General features: G+C 44.5%; 1 pseudogene; it reads right to left on the bottom strand.

Moving 5' to 3' along the window:
- Positions 1-17,930: 17,930 nt before the first annotated feature.
- LOC150039734 (putative RNA-binding protein EIF1AD pseudogene) lies at positions 17,931-18,414 on the bottom strand (annotated as a pseudogene).
- Between the last annotated feature and the right edge of the window lie 296 nt (positions 18,415-18,710).

Below are 18,710 nucleotides of genomic sequence, written 5' to 3'. Positions count from 1 at the left end.
TTGCTACTCTCCTACTGATTAGCTCTGTGACAAAGAACCCTCTCTGCTCAAGATACCCAAACAGATGACAGCCTGATACTGAGGAGAAAAGAAAACCATCAACCTCAGAGTAAGCCCCTTCCCTTGAGGACAGCCAATACTAAGTCAAGTCTGATCCTAATACACAACCCCATAAACAAATCTGAAATGTCCCACTGTACAAAGCAATTCCAGCATGCCATATACTTGCCAGAAGATGAGAGATTTGGAGTGATGTGATGGAGCAGGAAAATGCTAGTCCAAGCCTGGTGCCAGTGGTTCACACAAGGGACTGTGATCTGAGAATCCTGCTTCTAAGCCAGCCCAGAAAATTAATGCTGTAAGACTTTTATATCCAATGAACCACCAAAAAGCCAGAAGTTGTGTGCCAGCCATGAGAGAAAATTTCTAAGAGTAGCTCACAGGTCCTGAGCTCAAGACCCAGGATGTGAATACTCATACACACACGAAGGAAGAAAATGCTCATTTAGTTCAAATGCATGTACATATGTGGAGGTACATGAGTTTCAAAGAGGCAAAAGAAATTCTGATCATGATCATGTGATCATGATCAGTTTGTATTACAACTCCTGGGGCCAGGAGTTTGGTAGAGTGCTTGCCTAGCATGCACAAAGACTCGGGTTCAATTCCTCACTACCACACACATAAAAAATAGCTGGCAGTGGTGCTGTTGTTCAAGTGGCAGAGCACCAAGAAGATTGTAGCACTCACTCCACAAGGAATCCACAGGACTCGACAAAGAAATAGTAAGGGGAAACCTGCATAGGGTGAGGGGAGAAAGGAGGCAAATGGTAAATTGCAAAACAGACTGCCTGTGAAGAAATAAGAGGATCAGCAGGTGGGGATGATGGTGGGGAGCAGATATGAAAAGGGAACCAGTCCTATGCAAGACATCACACCCTGGATACAGACATGCAGAGAGGGTGCTTCCCAGAATGAGAATGCTTGATCAGGTCAGGGGACAGGAGTGGGCAAGATAAAAGGAAGACTGTACAGTCTGAAAATTTGAAGCAACAGTTCTGGATTTGGTACCAAGGACCCTGTGTTCTAATTCAAACTCTGTCAAGTGGATAAATCTCTGTCCTAGGTGCCCCAATCTACTCCACCTGGCATTAATAATACACCAACAATAATAATATTAATGGGAAGAAGCACTGACCCTTCTATAGCCATCTCTGAGGACACAAACATGAGGATGAGAAGAACGAGCTGCAGGTTTGAAGGAAAACCATTGCCAGGGTGGAGGATGGAGCATGCCTGGCCCCACCGCCCCAAGCACTCATCTGTCCGGCCACAGGGACCAGAGAAGCTATGGCTAGCTGTGCAGAGCCCGCAGTCCCACGTAAGGCAGGAAAACCAGGGCCACCAGTCCCAGAGCCACCACCTATAGAACCTGCTTCTCCTTCTGCCCGTGTCAGGGCCCGCCAGCTTCGACATTCATTGCTGCAGGATGGAGACAATCCACACGTGGATCAAGGGGCATCTAAGAAAGCAGCAGCCTTCAAGCCCTGGCTCCTATTATCCTTGACTTCCACTGCACTTCTCCTCAGTTCCTGGTAATTGGACACTACCACTAACTCGCTTCTGGGGCGGGATGCGGAATCAACGCTGCTAGCACCAAAGTTGGGCACCCTGGAGCCACCGAGCTCGGGATTCCTTCTTCTCCACTTCGGAAGTTATACTTCCGCCTTCTTGTTGAAGGTTCCAGTCTATCTGGGTATGACTTGCGGACTCCGTATATCAGATCTCCCACCTCTTGCTTTGCGATGGTGTGTCCTGCTCCTTCCCAGCTGACCCCAGGTGAGAAAGTGCCGTGGTTGGGTTGTCAGGTGGCAACCAGTGCTCCCTGAGCTCAGGTGAGCATGGTGCTTCTTTTGATGCCCCAGCATCAGAGGCTGGCCTCCTCTAGTGCTGGGAGCCAAGGAGTCGAGCTCCTCTGGCTTGGCCAATAGTGCTGAGTCACCTCCCATGCCCACCCCTCCATGGTCTGAGCCTCCCCACTTGCCCTGGTTGGGGCCTGAGGACACCAAGACCTGCTTTGATCTTGGGGATATCAGTGTATTAGGCTGTGAAATGGCTTGGCCGCTGTCCTTGAATTCTTCGGCTCAAGGCTATCGGCCTTTTCCTGGGCCTGGATTTTTGTCCCTGCACTCTTCAGTTCTAGGCTACCACCCTATAACTGGAGCCACCGTAGTACTTCTGGTTTTCTATTGGGAAATTGGAGATAAGAGTCTCTTCGTCTTTAGTACCCAGGGTGGCTTTGCACCTTTACCCTCAGATCTCAGCCTCTTAGTAACTTGCATTACTGGCAGGTGCCACCCTGCCCAGCTTTAAGGATCTTTTTAATTTGCAAATTGAGATCTGGAATTTTAAGCTCAGAAAAAAGGCATTGGAGCATTTGGTTTAACTTTGCCTTTGCTACAATTTGGCAACAAGTATTAGACATTTAACTGTCAAGGTCCATTAATTTCAGAAGCTTTGTTCTGTCTAAAACACTTGGCTATTTAGGTGTCAAGAGAAAGGGACATGGAAAACCTAGGAGCAGTCCATGCATGGTGGAAGAGAATAAGTAAGCTGGCATGAAGATGGTTCACCTAAACATAGTAAGATGGGCAGAGTAAACCAAGTTCATCCCGTCTCTTTTCCTTGCAGACTGACAATGGAAAGCTGATGTGGATGATGTGATTGGCATTTCTGAAAATTGCTCCTTGGGAAACTTTAAAAGAGTATTAAAAAGATTTGCCTCAGTGATATAATTTGGCTTCAATGCTACTTTGTAACTGATGATAGTTTTTAAAAACAGGCAGATGCTGAGCCTGGAATTTTTGGTAGGGTACTGGTGCTTAAAATTCTTTTTTTTTGTTGTGGGTCTTGAGACTTGAACTTGCCCTGGACACTGTCCCTGAGCTGTACAAATCAAGACTACCGCCCTACCCTTCCCTTGAGCCAAGCCCCACTTTCTAGAGGTTAATTGGAGAGAATAGTCTGAGGTGCTTTTGTGTCAAGGCTAGCTTTGGCTCTCCATTCACAGATCTCAGCCTCCTGAGCAGCTAGGATTACAGGTGGGAGCCACCATGCCCACCGAGTCTGGCTGGTGCTTAAACTGCTTGCATTAAAGAAAAAAACAGCAATTTCAAAATGGTTAATTTGGCTCTTCCCTGTAATCTTAGCTACTCAAGAAGTGAGGATTGTCTCAAGGGAGAGTGGTACCCTTGTGCTAAAGAGTTTAAGAACAGGGCCCAGGCCAAATTCAAGCCCCGGGACCCACCAAAAACAACAACAAAACAACAACTAAGATACATATCAAGCTTAGCAAAATCGATGATTGTTGGCCACAGATCTTTATCACCAGACTGAGATAAGAAATGGCCTGAAACTACTAGCAACTCCTAGGTTTCTTCACAGAACTTGGAAAATAGGAGACCTTCTCCTCTACAATAATCTAGCAGTTATTTAATTTTGTATATTACTGTCTGGTGATTTAGAAATAAAAAATGGAACTTAGACATTCAGCATTAAAAAAGATGTACTATTAGTAAAAAGAAAATAGAAAATGTCATGCATAGGGTAGTTTTATGTTTGAAGTACTTGGGATCAAACCCAGAAGCTCTGGTGAGGAAGTGCTGCACTTGAGTTTGAGTCTTGGTCTTCCTTTGTTACCCAGGTTAGCCTTCATGTTCTGGGCTTGAATGATCCTCTCTGTTCAACCTTCCATGTTGTTGGACCTATAGTTGTACAACTGTGTTTCAGGAAATTAGGCTTACATGGAAGAAACACATTTACTATAAACTTTCTAGAAAGCGTTTACTGGGTATTTTGGAATTCTCTGTAGAAGTTGCATTATTAATGAAGGAACTCTGTTGTCCCAAGTGGTGGCTGACTATTCCTGGCTGTGAGGCAAATGCCAGAAGGCAGGCACAAGCCTGACTTCCAGAAGTGGCACTTATCTGCTCCCACAGTAATGGTCTGGGAAACAAAATATTTATTCCACAGTGTAATGGGTAAGGTCTGGGAAACAAGTCTGAAGTCCCCTGATATGTAGCCTAGAGTTCTTGAAAGGAACTTTAAGGATCAGACAAGAGGTAGGAATGAAAATCAAATTAGGGCCTACAAAACTGGCAAACAGAAACAGCCTGGTTTGGAGGAAACAATCAAGGTTCATATCTACAAAAACGTCCTCTAAAGTTCACTCCTCTACCTACACTCAATTCACTCTGATATTCTCCTTCCTCTCCCCCACCACTACTTCTTTTAAGAACCATAAAGGTAATGTAGTATGTTAAAAACAAAAAACAGAGAAACAAAAAGCAAAAAAAACCTATGAGAAACATTTCATAATTTTTATTTTTGCCAGTTCTGGGCCTTGAACTCAGGGCCTGAGACTGTCCTTCAACCTTCTCAAAGCTAGAGCTCTACCACTTGGGCCATGGAACCACTTCTGCCTTTTTCTATGTATGTGGTAGCAAGGAAACCAACCTAGGTCTTCATGCATGCTAGGCAAGCACTCTAGCATTAGGCCAAACTCACCGCCCTACAGTACCATCTTTTAAATACTAATTATACTTTTCCCTTTCTTTCTTTTCTTCATTTCTTTCCTTTCCTTCCTTCCTTCCTTCCTTACTTTCTTCTTTCCTTCCTTCCTTCCTCTCCCTCCCTCCCTCCCTTTCTCTCCCTCCCTCTGTCTCTCTCTCTTTTCTTTCTTTCTTTCTTTCTTTCTTTCTTTCTTTCTTTCTTCCTTCCTTCCTTCCTTCCTTCCTTCCTTCCTTCCTTCCTTTCTTTCTTTCTCTTTCCTTTTTCCTTCCTTTTTTGGTTTTGTTGGTCATGGGCCCAGTCCCTGAGCTCTTCATCTCAAGGCTACTGCCCTACCTTCCTCTTGAACCACAGCCCCACTTCCTGTTTTCTAGTGGTTAATTGGAGATAAGAGTCTTACGTACTTTAGTGGCGGGGCTAGCTTTGAACCACAGTCCTAAGGTCAAACTCCTGGCCATATTACTCTATTTTTATACATGCATATTAAAAACTTTGCTTGTACTTTTTATTACACTTTTCTTTCTTTTGGGGGGGCCAGTTCTGGGACTTAAACACAGGTCTTTATGCTCAAGGCTGGCATTTATCACTTGAACCATATCTTCATTTCCAGCTTTTTTGATTGTTTTGCTTTCGTCATGGGGCTTGAACTCATGGTCTGGGTGCTGTCCCTCAGTGCTCTACGACTTTGAGCCACAGCACCACATCTGGTTTTCTGGTGGTTAATTGGAGCTAAGAGCCATGGAGTTTTGTGCCCAGTCTAGTTTGAACTAAAATACTGTGATCCCAACCTCCCGAATAGCTAGGATTACAGGTGTGAATCCCCCTCTGAATAGCTAGGATTACAGGTGTGACACCACCTCTGAATAGCTAGGACTATAGGTGTGATTGCCCCCCCTTGTGCCTGACATCCTTGTGTCTTATGCTCTAGGCTAGCACTCTACCACTTTGAGCCACAGTGCCACTTTGTACTTCCAGCTTTTTGGGGGTTAATTGGAAATTAGTCTTAGAGATGTATCTGCCTAGGCTAGCTTTAAACTTCAATCCTCAGATCTTAGATTTCAGAATAACTAGAATTACAAGTGTAAGCCCCTGGCACCTGGCCTGACATAGAATCCTGAAAGCAGGAAAGAAATGATGAATCATGCACAAGGGATCTTATGTGGTACTGAGTGGGTGCAGGCTGCATAACCTTCCTGTGGGTGGCTGAGGCCAACCTAGCTTGCATGGTGAAATCCTGCCACAAACAGACAAAAACATTAAAAATAAACCAGAAGCCAGGTGCTGGTGGCTTATTCCTACAATCCACGCTACTTAGGAGGCTAAGCTCTGAGGATCACGGTTCAAAGCCAGCATGTATAGGAAAGTCATGAGACTGTTATCTCCAATTAACAACTAGGAAATGGAAGGGAGTGTGGCTCAGTGCTACCTCACTAGGGCCGGAGTGGGGCCTAGTGGTAGAGTGTTTGACTAGCACACGAAAACCTCTGGGTTCCATTCCTCAGAACCACATACACAGAAAGAACCGGAGGCAGTGCTCTGGCTAAGTGGCAGAGTGCTAGCCTTGAGCAAAACCTGTCCAAGGAGAGTGCCCAGCCCTGAGTTCAAGCCCCAGGACTGGCCAAAAACAACAACAAGAAGAAAAGTAGAAGTCTCTGTAGAAGTCTCCAGAGAAAGGCACAATTAAATCAGCCAAATACAGGGGACAATAAAGGTGAAAATGAGAAATAAATAAGACATAAAACATACAAGGTCAGGGTGTGGCTCACATAGCAAAGATGAAATTGAGAAATGAATAAGATATAAAACATACAAGGTTGGGCATGATTCAAGTGGCAAAGTATCTGTCTGGCAAGATTGGGGGCTGGGCAGAGCGTCACCACCAAAAAACAAAATAAAACAAAAGGACAGACATGAGGTTTTTCTTTCTTGTTTCTGTCCTCTTTTCCTTTATGTGGATTAAAGTTTCCAATCAAAAAGGCACAATGAAAAAATAAAACCAACTAAAGAACCATCCCCCACAAAAGTCACTCATGACCCAGTGAATGGGGACATATGTTTTAGACCTAAATTCACACATGGATTGATGTAAAAAAGAACAAAAATGCATTGTATGTAACTGGAACCAAAAGAATGCTGGATAACCATACCAAGACACAAGGTAGGAGGGCAGAGGACATTACAGATGAGTGAGAGTTCAGCACAGCAGGGAGGGGCAGTTGTTCATCAGAGCTGCCTTAGGGCTGCACTGGAAGCTCATGCCTGTAGCCCCAGCTACTCGGGAGAGGCTGAAATCCTTTTCTTCTCTTTTATGGTTCTGGGGCTTTTAATCTTGGCTATCCCTGGATCTTTTAGTCTATCACTTTGAGCTCCACTTTTTGTTTTCTAGTGGTTAGTTGGAGAGACTCACGGACTTTTCTGTGCTCAGGTTGATGCTCCTCCAGGGCTTCTTAGATTGTTCTCATAGTAATCCACAACTTTGTCATCACTTATCTAGATAATTCATGGACTAAACCAGCATTCCCTCAAGACTTAGATCTGCATACCACTAGGACACTCAAGGGTGCATTAGTTGTGGGGCGTGCAGGTGGATCAGAGGCTGTTGAACTCGGAGGGGATTTTTCCAAAACAGGAAATGAAATACAAATTTAGAATCTGCTTTCATGAGGTGAAAATCTCTGGCAGAAATTCTTATCAACTGTGGCACTGTCTACTTCCAGCGTAGGACATGGGATGATGACCCAGCACCACAGAGAAGTATTCACCCAGGCCCAACACATAAGGTGGGACCCTGAACTTTCAGGTAGCATTTGGCTTTAGAGGTCAGGAGATCTTACTCTACAAATGATGAGCCCCTCCCATGAGGCATAGAGTACGGACCCAAAGTGCAACCCAGTAACTCAGCGGATCAAGCTTCCCATCTTCAGTAGGGTATGGTTTGAAAACTGCATAGCGAACATATCAGGTTCTGTTTGAAGCCAGCCCAGAAAGGAAAGTCCATGAAACTCTCATTTCCAGTTAACTGCCAAGGAAAAGCGAAAGATAGAGATTAAGCTCAAGAGAGGTAGAGAGCCATCTGTAAAGAATGGTTACACCGTGCAGCATCCACACTATAATCTTGAAAACACCTCTGCCTACATCCCATCATGCAGCCAGCATCTGGGCGTGACAGTGACCCCTGTGCCCATGGGCTATCTGCACTGTCTCTGACATCTGTGGTGTGAACCTCATTCTGTGGTGTCTGCGAAGAGGTGTCAACCCTGCAAAAGGAGCCAACTGTGCCCTAAGTCCCACTGTCCCCTGGGGCCCCTAGCATTCCCCCATCTGCACCCCTCCTGTGGCCTCTGGTCCTAGGGAGCCCTTCTGTCCTGTCCAGCACTCACATGAAGTGCATATTTCTTCTCCTGGGTCAACTTCTCCACAGAGATTACATGACATGCCCACTCTCCATGGAGCGGGGAGATCCTGTCAAAGCAGCGAATCAGTGATAAGGACATAAAATGATGAATAGAATTTTAGATCCTGATGGTAGACAGTCTGCACAATCCAAGGGAGAATGGAATTGGATGGGACCAGGGATCAGAATGTGGGCATGGAGCTTCCCTGCAAAGGGCGGGGTGGGGGAAGTCACAGGCTGGGGTATGCACAGGATGGGCAAAGGGCCCTGGGCAGCTGCTGGGCCACCCCCTTCTGCATCTCAGCCTTTGACTTTGAGCTCTGTGATTGTCATGGTGTGCACAGTCTGTGCTCTGGCTGGCAGAAGAATGGGCCCTTGGAAGACAATTGTAGACCCTTTGTGAATGTGGGAATGGGTAGGCTGGACACCCATTCCCAGAGGATCTGTGAGTGGAGTCGAGGGGGGTGCAAGGAGTAGGGATGAAGGGTGGGGGCAATCACAGTGAAGGCACAGGTGGCTCTGTCTGTGGGGTGAGTGCCTCCCTGCAGGCACAGCACTGCAGATATCAGAGGTCTGCATGAAAAGAAAAAGCTGGAAATGATACTATGGTTCAAATGGTAGAGCATCAGCCTTGAGCAGAAGATCTCAGAGACAGTACTCAGGACCTGAGTTCAAGCCTCATGATTCATGGTGCCCTCACCCTAGATGGAGAGCAGCCACTGACATTGGTAGGACTGGAGAGATCTGTTCCACAGCTATCAGGCCACCCAGCCAGGGAGCCATAACCACCCCTCACCCAGGTAAAGGCCAATGGTTATCCAGGTGCTGATGCCACCTCACCCCATACCGCCATGGCTCTGGGTACATGTGACATTCCCTCCACAAGGAGCATGACAAAGTGAGGGATAAGGAAGCTGCCTTTGGGCTTCAGACGATGGCCAGGATGGCACCACAGATGGCCTCACTCTGTCAGCAACTTCCCCTGCCTCCACCTTTCCTTCATCATGCCTCTCTATCTCCCACCCATTAACCCTGGAAACCAATGCACTGGGCTTTCATCATTCCTCTCATCTCTTCACCCACCTTGCCATGCGTCCATCTCTCTGTCACTTCTACCCCACACACATACCACCAGCCACCCTATAGCTTATGAGGATCCCAGAGGAAGTTCTTGATGAAGGGCTTATGTCCATGCAACAGAGTCACTATTTCCCCCTCCAGCCTGGTCCACCACAGAATAGGAACAGCCAAGTAGACACACACTGCAGCAGAGTTGCTCTGCTGCCATCCTGATTTCTTCATGGCCAGGACTTGGCTCTCCTCAGCTTCTTAGCTCAGTAACCAGAACATTGTGCTTTCACAGAGCCATGGTTTCCAGTCCCGAGGGCCACAATGAGCTCAAGGTGATGCCAACCTCCCCATCTCTATATGCTTCTAAGTGTAGGATGGGAGCTGAGGTTCTCTTCTGGGACCCCATCCACTAGGAGGGTCATGCAGATTTCTACTCTTTGCTCATCATGGTGACCCTGTGGTAAACAAGTCACTGCTGGGGCTTCCAGTTCACCACACATAGAACCCATACTTCATCACTTTTCTTAGAAGGACTGATGATTTCTAAATATTCTCTAGTTTTAAATTTCTAGTTCCTTCTCTCTTTCCTTTCCATCTTTCCCTTCCTTCCTCCTTCCTCCCATATTTTTTTTACCTTCCTGGCCTTGAACTGAAGACCTGGAGCTGTCTCTTAGCTTTCTTTGCTCAAGGTAGCACTCTAGCTCTTGAGCCACAGCTCTACTTCAATCTTTGTTCTTGCTCTAAACTGGAATTAAGAGTCTCATGCATTTTTCCCCTGCTGGGTTGGTTTTAAACCACAACCCTCAGATCTCAGGTTCCTGAGGATGCCTAGGATTACAAGCATTATCTAATCGTGACAAATTTCTTATTTCTTTTTAAACATATTTTGTTCTCTCAAGTGAGCCACCAGCCACTCATGCAAGAGCATTACAACATCCCAGCATTCCTCTTGTCTCCAGTCTTATTCCATCCATCTCACAATGGCCATCTAAATTAACCTGTAGCATGTTTGAAATCCCAAGGAATGTTCTCAGTGCCATGAGAAGCCCCCTTAAGCTCTGCCTCATATATGTCCAGCCTCCATTGCACTTCCACATGAGCATTTGTTTAGGAGAAATCGCCTGAGCATCTTCTTTTCCTCACCATTTAAATCTCATCTTTGGAGTCATTTCTCCCAGACAAAGAGGAACATGACCCATGGTTCGAAGGCAGCTCCAGCTTCATACTCCCAGACACCAACAACCGCCACTACCCTGCCAGACACCTGAATTCAAGAAAAATGTTTTCACTAGCCCGGAATCTTATCAACATAGGCTATAATATGCTTTAACTTATTCAGAGCATTAATTTTACTAAATGGAATAAACATGTGGCATCAAACTTAAGAATCATTACACCTGACTATCAGTGAAGTGGAAGAAACTGGCTCAACGTGGAAAAACAAAGGGAACCTGAATTGGTAGGAGAAAACAGGAGATGAGTGGCTGATTGAATGAGATAGCAGAGGAAATAGAAATGCATGATTTTTTTGTGCATTTGCTCTGTGTATGTTAGCTTAATGTATTATCGGCCATAACCATCCAGGAGACTGTTGTCATGACAAAGAAACATGTAATATGGTTTTATATATGCAATCATTGCACAATGAAAATCTGGAATATAATTCTGTACTTCAAATATCTAGCACATTTCTCCCTATATCTAGTTGTCTCTCTAATCCCTTGGATTTTTTTTGCCAATCCTGGAGCTTGAGCTTAGGGCCTGAGAACTGTCCTTGGACTTTCTCAAGGCCAGAACTCTACCACTTGAAACACCACGCCACTTCCAGCTTTTTCTATGAATGTGGTACTAGGGAATCCAACTCAGGTCATTGTGCATGCTAGGAAAGCAATCTACCACTAGGTTAAAGTACCAGACCACATCCCTTGGATTTCCATAATCATCTTCTAACTAGCTGCTGTTCCTCATATTTTCCATGTTTCTAATTTTTGGGGGGGGTGTCATGGGGCTTGATCATGGCCTGAGCCATGTCCCTGAGCTTTTCAGCTCAAGGCTATCACCTTACTCTAGCCTGGGGGCTCTCTCTGAGGTCTTCAGCTCAAGGCACTACCCTTGAGCCAAGCTCCACGTCCCGTTTTCTAGAGGTTAATTGGGGATAAGATTCTCAGGTTCTTATGTGCCTGGGCCAGCTTTGAACCTTGATCCTCAGATCTCAGCCTCCTGAGTAGCTAGGATTACAGGTGTGACCCACTGTTCCCAGCCAGCCTTCTAATTTTTTCACTACTGTAAGTTTAACAAATCTATATCTTTGTTGTGGTTTGGTACAAAATTCTGAAGGGAGCTCATTAAAGGAATAATTAGTGGTGATAGAAAGATATTCATCCTCTGTTAATTTTACCTCGAGGACAATGAAAATACATAGGTTCTTCACATTATGAACACTGGTGTTTTATTAAAACTCATTCAGCAGAACAAAAGAACAAGCTAAGAATCACTAAGTCACATGTGATTCATCATCAGTGAGTAATTAAATATAAAGGAAGCACTGAAGTCATTTTAGAGTTACTCCTTCAAAATCAAATACTTAACACTCTTATCTCTAGCCACCAAAGAAACCGAAGTAGAGCTGAGGCTCAAGTGGAAAGCATTAGAATTGAGCAGAGATGCTTAAGGAGTGCTTATGTTCTAAGTTCAAGCTAAACGACTTGTGTACACAGACACACACACACACACACAACACACACACAATATAGATAGATAGATAGATAGATAGATGATAGATAGATAGAGCCCCAAAAGTGTGTTCTTACATGTTTTCTGAATGTTTCATAAATGAGGCAAAATGTGATGAGAAATATTTTCCTATTGTGCAAATTTTTCAATAAACAAGGAGTAGTATCTTCCATCATACCTTCCTTTCAAAAATTTAATTTGAAACAGTAAGTCATTTGTGTTTTAATACATGGACCACACATGCAGCAGACTTTAGGGGAGCAGTGGAGAAATTGATGCTCTCAAGTCCTTGGCTCAAATTGTGACAGTCTTTCCCCATCTACCACTCCCAAGACCATCGTGGAAATTATCTTATTGCAGTCTCAGTGGGTCAGAGCTCTTATTACTGTGTTAATAAATTAACTTCACAAACCATTCCCTTTTATAGAAGCCACAAGTCAACAACTTCACTCCCTTAATTACTTGTAAAGTCTGAAATATTAATGCTATCTGTTTGTGTCCACTTCCTTTGGATAATGTTCAGGTACTTCACCAATAAACACAATGACAAATGTTGGCTCAGTAAGTGCCGAAGGCTAAGAGTGTACATCTGCACTAGAGATGACATTCACTGGGGGACAGGTTCAGGCCAACCTTTTCTGTAAAGGAACAGAGTCAATAGTCTAGTCTTTGAGATCCACATGATCTACCATAAGTATTCCACTCTGTTGTGGTAGTGTGATGGCAGCTACAGAATAACAGCTTTAAATCTTTAGTTACACACACTGAGATTTGTATTTCCCTCTGTGTGTGTGTGTGTGTGTGTGTGTGTGTGTGTTTGTGCATGAGTGCCGCACAAGTGCTCGAGCATGTGTCCACCAATCCATGCATATAAGTGCTAGTACTGAAGACCTAATTCAAGTCCCTTAGCTTTTCCCTACTACTTAGGTCACAGATCCACTACCAGATTTTTGGTGGTTAAATTGGGGTTAAAATCATTACAAACTTTTGTGCCAGGCATGCTTCAAATCCTGAGTCTCATATACCAGCCTCTGGAGAAGAGGTATTATCCTCTTTTACCTAGCTTTAATTTTATGCAATTAAAAAGAAATCTGGCTAGGGGCTCAGAGTTTACCCTAGTAGTAGAGTATTTTCCTAGCATGCACGAAGACCCAGCTTCAATTTCTGGGAACCACATACATAGAAAAAAACTGGAAGTGGTGCTATGGCTCAAGATGTTGAGCCTTGAAAAAGCCCAACGACCAGTGTTCTGGCCCTGAGTTCAGCCAAAGGAATGAAAAAAAGGAGGAAAAACCACCACCAGAAGGCAACTATGATAGATATAAGTACATAAAATAATAGGTTATTACACAACTGTCTCAGAATCTTCCATTTGAAAGGACAACATTATAGAAAGGTTTAGGGGTAGCATTTTAGAGTACGAGAAACTAATGGCATTACATACACCATCTGAGCCCTAATGAAAATTAACTTGAATAACAACAATATTTTTGGCTCAGCCAAAGAAATATGTATGTGTGCTGGATGTCAGAACATAATATAAAAATACTGTTAATTTTCTTAAGTGTAATTAAAATATTGTGGCTAATTATGAGAGGCTTATCTCCAATTAATTACTAGAAAACAGGATATGGGGCTGTGGCTCCAGGAATAGGGAGGTAGACTTGAAGAGCTCAGGGACAATGCCAAAGCCCAGGGTTAGGGCAGTAGCCTTGGGCTGAAGAGCTTAGGAACAACGTCCAGGCCCACAGTTCGAGCTCCATGACCCACAAAAAAAAGCAAGTAGTTCATATAGGTAGCATTTCAATACTACATCCAATTAATTTATCTAGAAGTTGACGTTGGGGCAGGGTGTAAGTGTCTTGGATAGGTAATTGGGGTTTTAAAAGAGACCCAACATCCAGTGTTAGGACAGCTCCCAGGATTTTAAAGGGGGGTATCTTTTGGATTTTTTTTCTAGGGCAATTTGGAAGCCATTACTTTTTAACAATTGTAGACATTTATTAAAGAGGCGATTTAAATGCCAAGTGTCTTGGTTTCCTATCATGATGTCATCCAAAAATACATAGAAAAGTGAGCCTGTCTCCTCAGTAAAGGGATAATACTCTAGACATATTGTCCTAACATATAGGGGGACTGTTGGCTATACCCTGGGGTAGTACTGTCCACTCAAAGCATAGATCAGGGCCCTTATAGGTCAATGAAGGAAGGGAGAAGGGAAACTTCTCAGTATCTTCTGGGTAGAGAGGAATAGAGAAAAAAATAGTCTTTGATATCTATAACAATGAGATATTGGACATTAGGAATGGCAGGTACCCAGGGCATCCCGTTTTTGGTGGTCCTGGAAGGTTCCATTCTCTCATTTATTTTTCCCAAATCTTGGAGGAGTCTCCAGTTGCCAGCTGGGCACGCTGGTTCCTTTCAGCTTGTTGGTGACATTGTTCCTTATATACGGTGCACCACTTAAAAAAAAAAAAAAAGGGTGCCCAGAAGAACTGCTCAGGCCAGAGCTTTCCAATTGGCTGCAGTACATGGTGGATGAGCAAGGCCCCAAAGGATGTATTGATTCTGTCCAAGGAGCATTAGGGCCATCTTCTAAGACAGCCTTTTTGAGTTCCTTAAGGTCACCACGCTCCCACAGATACCAGGCCTTGCTGCGACCATCCCTCGGTCTGACAATTCCCTCCTGGTTATCAGCTTGGGCACGCATGCATACGTTGTTTGTGCTGTTTGAGTATTCTGTCCTGTTATATGATTGTCTTTTGTCATGTTAACTGCAACAGCTAAAATCCTGGAGACAGTAGGTTTACAATTGGCTGATGCTCTCCTGAGTGACCAGGAAGAGCAGCGAATGGAAAGACTGAATTTGAGCACAAATTAGCTTATACTCTGCAGTGATACTTCGGACCCCTTGAGTGGAGTTATTCACCCTCGCACTTTCCCTCAGGAAGCTTCTGCTGTCTGGAGCAGAGGAAGTGGGAGAGTGCATGGGGGGGGGTGTGGGCAGCAGCACCTGCGGGGACTCAATGGACTCCTCTTGGTCTTTGCTGTTTCTCTTTTAGTTTCTCTTTCAGTTTGGGTGCTGCCCCCTGCCGAGATGGGTCAGGTTCAGAGTACCCCCTTGCCCTCCAGAGGGCATCTTCAGCCTCCCCACAATTTGGAAGATTAGGGAGAAAATTTTCTTACCAGGATGATCTGGCCACCCTGATGAAATTCCTTACCGTTAACCTAGACTTGGTCTTGCAACATTTTAAAGGTTCTAAAGAAAAAAATTGGGATTTACTTAAAGGTCTTTTTTTCTGTTAGATGTTTTTTTTGTTTTGTCTTGTACCAGTCCTAAATGTTTTGTTAGATGTTTTTATGGATTCTTGTTTTTTGTGTCCTTGCCACTAAGCATTTGAAAAAAGCTTCAGCCCTGCTAGGTCTGGAGCCTGGTATGGCTCCTCCCACTCAGCTGCACAATCTGGAGACAACTGGTGGCAGGACGCAGGCATCAGTCCTGGTTCCCCTGGGTTTAAATTTGGTCCTGTAAACTGTCATGTGAGATGGCCTAGTCAAGATTGGGAAAATGACTAGAGTCATGCTCAAGGTGGGCTAGATCTGGCACTGGAAAACTCCCACTAGATAATAATTTCAACTAAGTTGCCTTGTAAAAGTTTTATTTTGAACCTGGTTCTCACCTGCAAGAGTAAGATTGGCAAAACTCTCTTGACACTAAAGCTTCAGGAAAATGAACGGTCGATATTAATTTTGCAAGCTTTAAGACTCTTTGAGTATGAATGTGTGTGAATGAGTGTGAGTGAACATGTTCAAGGTTAAATTGTCAGCATGCTGTGGAAAACAATGGGTGAGTTTAAACTTGAAACACAATTGGGTAAATCTAAGTCTAAACTTTAAGAAAATCATTAGGTTTGAGACGTTCAAATACCTCAAAGGATCATTGCATTGTTTTAAAGTTTCTGAAATCTTGGGGCTGGGAGTTTGGCCTAGTGGTAGAGTGCTTGCCTAGCATGCACGAAGACCCGGGTTTGATTCCTTGGTACCACATACTTAGAAAAAGCCAGAAGTGGTGCTGAGGCTCAAGTGGTAGAGTTCTAGCCTTGAGAAAAATCCAAGGACAGTGCTCAGGCCCTGAGCTTAAGCCCAAGACTGGCAAAAAAATAAAAGATTAAAAAAAATAAAGTTTCTAAAATCTGCTTTATCTGGTATTGTAAAGCATAGAGTTGTTTACATTGTAAACATTGTATCTTGTTTAGCCCAGAGGCATTAGGGGAAGGCTATGAGTTTATTGCCAGACTCTAGTGGCAGGTCTCTGGCAGGTCTCCGGGCTATTACTTGCAAGCCCACTCATTTGGGCAAGGTATATGCTGTCCTTCAAGATAAGACAGAAACTCCCTCAAGATATTTAGAGAGACTAATGGAAGCCTTTATGCAGTTCACTCCGTGGATCCAGAGGCCCCTGGGAATCAGGCAGCTATAGTTATATCCTTTGTTAATCAAGCAGCCCCAGATATTAAGAGAAAGTTACAGAAACTAGAAGGCATGGAAGAAAAAAAAGTATTCAAGATCTAGTAAACATTGCCCAGAGAGTTTTTAACAACAGAGATGCTCCAGAAAAAGGACAGATAAGAGTCACAGAAAGGATGACAGGTGGCTCAGTAATGCCCGGCTCACTCATTATCATGGACTTAATAAGAAACCCTCTCAAGATTCTCTTCCAGCCTCCAACTGCCCTCAACCCTGCCTCTCTGCTACCCGATCCAGACTTAGCAACCTCACTCACTCCATGACTATAAAAGCTGTGTAAAATCTTTGCTCGGGATCTCTGAGTGGCACTGGCAATGAGTACGTGGAGGTCTGGGTTCGAACTCATAATAAACGACCCTTGCCTCTTTGCTTTGGCCTCAGCCTCTGGTGGTTCTTTCAGGGTCCCGCGAGTTCACGTACAACAGAGTAAGATGGCAACTATGAATAACCCAACCCTGCCCAAGAACTGGGGAAAAATAAGACTTAGCAAGGTGCTGTGACCACAATCAAAGGGCAGCATATCTAAAGTTTATTGAGTCAGGAACAAAGCTATATACTGTGGGGGAAAGAGGAAGTATGAAAGGGAAAAGGAACCAACAGAAAAAGGCCACGGTGCTATCACCAAAGTTCAGAGCAAACTTTCACCTTTTGAAATACTGGGCAGGACCTATGCCTGGAAGCACATGCAAGGGCTGAGGACATGCACCAGGGGAGTTCAGTTGAGTCACATACACGGAAATATCTCAAGAGAGGTATGCAAGGTATACGAGGTATGCCTCGCCAAAGCCCTTTAATGGCCGCTGGAATTGAAAGACAATCAGCCACAACAACTTAGTATAGGAAAATGAATTTTTTTCAGTTTTATTTATTTAAAGAATTTATTAACATTTATTAGTCATCATATTTCAAAGACATAGTAACAAAAAAGTTTTGAAGAAGGGAATCTCTCTATAAAATCACTGGTACTTAGTTTCTCAAAAACATAATTAAAATAAATACATACTAATTTATATAATAGAACATGTCTACAGAGTCATACATTTTTGGTGTTTAACTGGAGATAAGAGTCTCACACTACCCTTCCTAAGCTGGCTTTGAACTGATATCTCAGCCCCAAGTAGCTAGGATAACAGGCAAAATACACCAGCACAGCACATGTTTTACTTTTGTTTGTTTGGTTTTGTTTTTCCCAAAGGAGATACAATGCTATCATGGGCTTTTTCTACCTGGGAGGGCCTTCAACCACAATCCTCAAATCTCATCCCCCTGAATAGCTGGGATCTCAGGTGTGAACCACAGGCTAAGCCTGGCACTTTCTAAGTGCCTAATGAGACTGTGAATAAATTACCTGAAAAACAGTCCATCCCTATTTTCTCCCCAGTCTGCCCACTGGCTCCTAAGGCCTCCCAAAGAAGCTGATTGGTTTGATCATTTCCACACAGAGATTTGCTCAGATACCAGTTCAAGTCATTACCCACCAGGGGTTTGATTGTCTTATGTCAGAAATTCAGTTCAAAGGGGGACCATGGCTTGTATCCACCCAAGGGAGAAGATCTGCAGGGCACCCTAGGAATGTCCAAGCCCAGAAGAACCAGGGACTAGTCCCTGAGCAAGTGGAGAAGTGGGTCCCAGGGTCTCAGGCTGCCTCTTCCTCTTCACTTTCACAATACTGTGTGCAGTGGGTGTTAACTGAAGAGGTCAGAATCATCTTCAGAGCCAGACTCTTCTCCTGAGGTCTGTGGCTCAGTTGGGAGCTCTGGCTGAGGCTGCCTGTTCTTGTTCTGTTTCTCAGTCACTTCAGAGAAGGCTTCAGGCCAGAGCCCTTCCTTCTGCAGAGAGCACACATGGTCCTTGCAGAGCACAAAGGAGATCTCGGCCTTTACTTTATGTCCCTCTTCAATGGGGTCAACAATGAGAAAGTCTCCTCTCTTGATCCAGATGTTCTTTCGGTACTTGGAGGGCATGCTCACCAGGAAGCGCTGCCCCTTTGCTGTCTCCACCTCATGTAGATTGTTTCCTGGGGTCCTGAGTACCCTCACAATCTGCTGCTGGTCAGAGGGCACCATGTGATCCCCCAGCACCTCCTTCACCACATGCTTCCTCTTGGTGACCTTGGACATGCTGAATCCTGTCCAGAGTAGTTACTGAAGCCGAGACTGTCAAGTACTATTCACAATGTCTTTGGATGGCACACTCAGAAGTCAAGTCTTCTTTGAAGATGAACAGCCTCCTACTGAGCAGTGAATTTGGCCCTCAGGTCCCAAGGGCACTGTCTGGTAGGCTGACACTGGGAAAGACTTGTGCGCAAAGCGCTTCCAGGCTGAGCCAAGGCAGACACAAAGATGGGGCTTGCCGAAGATCGGGCGGGGGCTTCAGCTTGAAGCCAAGTGTCCCTTGTTTCCAGTTCGAATGAACA

The sequence above is a fragment of the Megascapheus bottae genome, unplaced genomic scaffold, assembly GCF_031878675.1.
Source record: "Megascapheus bottae isolate mThoBot1 unplaced genomic scaffold, mThoBot2.hap1 HAP1_SCAFFOLD_45, whole genome shotgun sequence".
Taxonomy (NCBI): domain Eukaryota; kingdom Metazoa; phylum Chordata; class Mammalia; order Rodentia; family Geomyidae; genus Megascapheus; species Megascapheus bottae.
Note: the sequence above shows the minus strand (reverse complement) of the source record. Positions and strands in the feature narration are given on the sequence as shown.